Below are 5,528 nucleotides of genomic sequence, written 5' to 3' on the forward strand. Positions count from 1 at the left end.
TATTCTTCAAATAGTTTTATTTCATCCTATATCCCCTCACATGTGTGTATTTTGCAGCTCCAGTTACACGTATTTTAGGCCTGTTGATACTGTCCCATAGGTCACTGAGAATCTTGTTATTTTGTTTTCAGGTTTTTTCCTCTTTGTTGTTCAGTTGGACAGTTTCTATTGTTATTGCCCAAGGTCACTGATCTTTTCTTTTTCAAAGTTTTAGTTCTTATTAGTGCCTATTCTTCAAATAGTTTTATTTCATCCTATATCCCCTCACATGTGTGTATTTTGCAGCTCCAGTTACACGTATTTTAGGCCTGTTGATACTGTCCCATAGGTCACTGAGAATCTTGTTATTTTGTTTTCAGGTTTTTTCCTCTTTGTTGTTCAGTTGGACAGTTTCTATTGTTATTGCCCAAGGTCACTGATCTTTTCTTTTTCAAAGTTTTAGTTCTTATTAGTGCCATCCAGCAAATTTTTTATTTCATGTTTTATTTTTCATCTCTAGAAGTTCCTCTTATTTTCCATATCCCATGTCTCTCATGTCCACATTTTACTTCAAATTTTTAAACACATGGAAAATATTTATAATGGCTCTTTCAAGGCCTTTTACAGCTAGTTCTATCACTTTTTTTCATCATTTATGAGAATGATTTTGTTTTCTGACTTTTCTCCTGGCATGCTTATTGGCATATATTATTATTCATTGAGTTTGGGACATAGGTCATGTTACATTGTTGGATGTCTGGATTTTGTTCTGACATATTAGCTTATAAATAAAGTTACTTGAAGATTAGCAAAAGCTTTTTAAGGTTTACTTTTAAGATTTTTTTTAGAGCAAGCTTAGAATGGCCTATTAATTGTTTCATTAATAATTTAATTAATAATTTGAAACACATGTACCACAATGAAATAAAACTATTTACTTAATAAATTTCCATTCTGTAGTAGATTATATACACTTTTTAGCTAGGGTTCTTTTTAAAAAAATTTTATATCTCTGTGCTTAATACATTATAAGACACAGAGTAGATATTAACAAATGTGTTGAGTGAATGGATATTAATTCAATATAATCGAAATAAAGAGTATTGTTACACATCTGAGGAAATTGTTACACTATACCAAATTAGTGAGGGTCTCTATGAGTTCTAGAAAAAGGAGAGTCAAAGATTAAATATAACCTAGCAGCCAAAAATAATCTAGGGGAAAGTTTCCCTAATTCTAAGCAATATTTTGGAAGAAGTCTGGCTATCTATAAAGTTTCTACAGATAAGAGGAAAAAAAAGTCTAGTGGACATTATGTCGTACTCTTTTATAATTCATATTTTATGTGTAAAACTATACCTTAGTATTCTAAATTTGCATGTCCTGATAAAATGGTTCAACAAATAATAAAATTTCTAAATGTGTGAAGTTGAAAATTATACCCTATACTTGAGGTAACCTCACAAAACTAGTCTTTACAAAATGGGATGCAATATAATTAGGTAGTGAAATTACAAGATCTAGAGCTGGGACATATATCCTAATGTAAAAAAGTGAGGTAACATAGAGAGCATGGCTTCCCCACAAAGAGAGAGAGTTATTCCAGTTAGTATGTGAGCCATGTGGAGGCTGTCCTCTTTTAATCATAAAAAGCAGCTAGAATATCTAAAAAATGTGTCTTATTGTTACTGCACAATTCAGAGACAGGGTTCAGATATCTAGACTGAGTATGAGAGAGCATTTAAAGCTGAGAGCCCGAGTTGTGACTTCTCTTGTACAGAAAATTTGGCGTGGGGGAGACAATCAAAATAACTGCAGTTAAAAAAAAAAATCTGTAGTTAAAAACAGAGATAACTAAAGCCAGATAAATCATTAAGATATTTAACTATTTATTTTAGATTTATTTATTTATTTTAGAAGGAGAGAGTGGGAGGAAGGGCAGAGAGTGAGAATATCAAGTAGACTCCTGCTGAGCAGGGAGCCAAATGCAGAGCTTCATCCCAGGACCCTGAGATGATGACCTGAGCTGAAATCAAGAGTCAGCAGCTTAATCAACCAAGCAACCCAGACAACTCAGGATCTTTATTCTAAGCCTGACACTTGCACACCTACAAACAGACAAAAATAACTTTGAAATTGGTTTTAAAAATCATGAAAGAAAGAAATGTCTATTTTGACTCAGAATGCTAAAGGTCACAACAAAGTTTTGTGAAAATAGAGTGGAGAGCTAGAAGGTGACAGAGGTATTTTCCTAAGCTATCACTGGCTAATGTTTCGAAGTTTCCCAGTGGGGGAGTTTGAAAATAAGTGCCAAAACAATATTAGCATGGTAGTTTATTAAATAAACATGTGTCCACACACATATACACAGTTAAATATTTGTGCTGAAGTTAAATGTTTTAGAACTTATCATTGAAACATTTCTTTAAGTATAGTTCTGAGTCAAAAGACAACTTTAGATATTGTAAACTGAGTTATCTTAATAAGGAAAGAGCTCGAATGAAAATTTCAAACAAAAAATAAGATCATTTTAGTTGATAGACCTGGAAAGCCTCACGTCTGGTGTTTAAATAGTTCTCTTTTGAACTCCAGACCCACACGTTCAGTGTCACTTGGGTGTCTGATGGACATATAAAATGTTCTTTTCCATCAAGACTGCTTCACCCACATTCTAACCTCCCTTGGTGTATGGAAATTGCATCTTTCCAGTTCCTCATGTCAAAACTTTGGACTTGTACTAATTTTCTTGCACGCTACCTGTAAACTATCAGGAAATCCTATTAGTTCTATTAAAATAAAACCAGTAACAGATGACTTACCTCCACTGCTACCACCCCTTATCAAAGCTACCATCATCTTCTACTTGAATTATTGCAATAGTCTTTAAGCTGTTCTCCTTCATTCCATCTTGTTTTAGTAATAGTTTCATGAGCACTTAGAACAATGGCACGTAATAGGTGCTCAGTAAATATGTGTGGATGAATGAAAGAATAAAATATCCATATTTCCTGGGCCTTTTGTATCATGGGCATTCACGTCTTTGCTAAGATCCTTTCAATCATCACTCAACTGTGACATTGACATTTAACTCTAAATTTTGATAAGTCAAAATTATAATAAAATACTTCATACACAGAAGTATATAAAATAGTGTCTATAGGGTTTATAAAAAGTGATAAAATAAATAAAAAAATAATAAATAAATAAATATTTAGAAAATAAAACATTACTAATAGTTTTAGAGCCTCTTGTTTAGCCTTCCATAACTATATCCCCCTTTTCTCTGCCCTGAATTTTTATTTATTTATTTACTTTTCTCATTTAACCACAGATATATGCAACTCTGAAAATACAGAATTTAATTTTGTGATTTTTACTTTGTTTAAATAGAATCATCTTTGATTATTTCTCTGCAATTTGTTTTTTTCACTAGCTCTAGTTTAAATGTCCTGTGGTAGGCAAATTGCTAAAGACACAGACTTTCCAATGGGTATACTGTCACTTGCTAAAATTGGTCTGACTATAATAGAGTTTTGGTATTACTTATCCACCTCACTTTTATAATAGCCCTTCTTCTACATCTGTCCTTACTATAACTTGTAGTGTCAAAATCTTCAGGGATTCAATATAGAAACAGTTGGCAATATTCGACTTGAGAAAATGACTTAAGCTATATTTACTCTGAAACTCTGAAGAATCTGAGTTGCACAGCTTGTATATCTCTATATCTACATGCATGTGCATGGGTACACACGTACTCAATCATGAGACCTCAGGACCAGAGAGAGAGACTTTTAATTACTTGTGGAAAATTCTGCACCTTCAGTCCCTCCTGCTGCAATGCCCCATGAGGAGAAAAGGATTACAGATATCACCTGAGCACAAAGGGGTATTTGTACAACAGGAGAGAGACCTTGATGTTATAAACCTAGAATCTTATATAGGGCAGCTGGTACAGTTGGCCTGCTCATCAGAGACAGAAACCTTTGCTTTAAAAAGTAAACAAATCCTCTCTAGGAAATAGAAGGAATGTTTTTTAGGTTTACAATCCCTGGAATGTAAACAAATGTCTCCAAGGGAGAGGTCAGGAAATCTCACTGAAGGTCTCTCACTAAAGGTTTGTCTACCATTCAGTCATTTTTAATTCAGGTTGCTGGTAGGGTAGTTTTGTTCAGAAAGCGCTTTAAGGAAAAAATATAAAATATTTATAAAGCATTGCATTCTGGCAATGTAATGAACTGGACGTAAGTTGGTCTAAATCTTTTCTTTAGTTGGGTGGTTCCCCATTCTTCACTTTTAACAAGTTTGGAAGAATATATGAATTGTCAGTCAATTGTTCATTAAAAATTATTTTTTACAATGTATTATTAGGTGATTTTTCTGACCCAGAAATCCAAAAGGAGTTCAAAGAGTTGAATGATATTACTGTTACAAAACTCTTTTTATTCCTGCCCACTTGTTTATAAGACCACATATTATCATATTTGCATAAAAATGAAAAATACAAAGGAATTGATGCTGATCTATGTCCCATTTTAGCAAAATTTAATATTAATGTGTAAATTGATCTTTATTAGAAGCACATATGGAGATGGATTGTCCTTTAAAAGTAAATTGAATTTCATTGAAACCATGGGTTCAGTAGTAGGCATTAAATAATGAACCACGAAGCTCAAAAGGCCAGAAAACCACTAGCTGAACCAGCAAATTGTTAAAATGGCATCATACTCATGGCTCCAATTAGTAGTTTACCTACATCTGTGTTCAATTAAACTAGATCCTCAAATTAACTCCCAATTATATTTGTTTATTTCTCTTTTAAGGGGTGGTCTGTAAAGTCCAACTTACAAGACAGACTTTTTTTTTTCTTAGGGACTTCAGCAATCATTTAAGTTAAACAAAATTTGGTTATTTGACAATAATTATTAAAACCCCCTTATTTTACTTATTTTTATTATTGCTTAAGCTCCATTCTAGGTATATAGGAAACAGCATGTAGAAAGTGGCTTAAACTTTTTTTATATGGATTTTGATATTAGGACCTTTTAATTTTAGTTCTTAAGACAATGATCCCCAGAGAATGAACTGCAGGTATGTTATCATTGTCACAAAGAAACAGATATGCCTTCAATAGTGCCAAGAGATGGGGTATACAAACTCATAGAGAAGCAAATACTTTGTAAAAATATTAAAGATTGTTTTTTTATCAATCAGCTGTACTTTCTCTTCTTGTGAGACTTCTGGCTAAGCTAACAAGAACTTAAGGAGAAAGAAGAAAAACGTCAGCTATTATTAACATTGTTAGGATATACTAACACTCTGTAAATGAGATAATCATATAAAATAGTATGTATTTTCAGATATAAATGTAATTAGCAAAATTTGTGCAATCTGGATGTTTACTATCTATAATTAACATCAACTCAGTAAATACTTTATTCATTTATTCACTTAATAAAAAGTGAGCACCCATTATTTGACTGGCACTTAAAAAAAAAAAAGATTTCCCGGTTGACCCATTCATTCTTTAGAAGGATACTGTTTAGTCT

Source organism: Mustela nigripes, chromosome 1 (genome assembly GCF_022355385.1).
Source record: "Mustela nigripes isolate SB6536 chromosome 1, MUSNIG.SB6536, whole genome shotgun sequence".
Classification (NCBI taxonomy): domain Eukaryota; kingdom Metazoa; phylum Chordata; class Mammalia; order Carnivora; family Mustelidae; genus Mustela; species Mustela nigripes.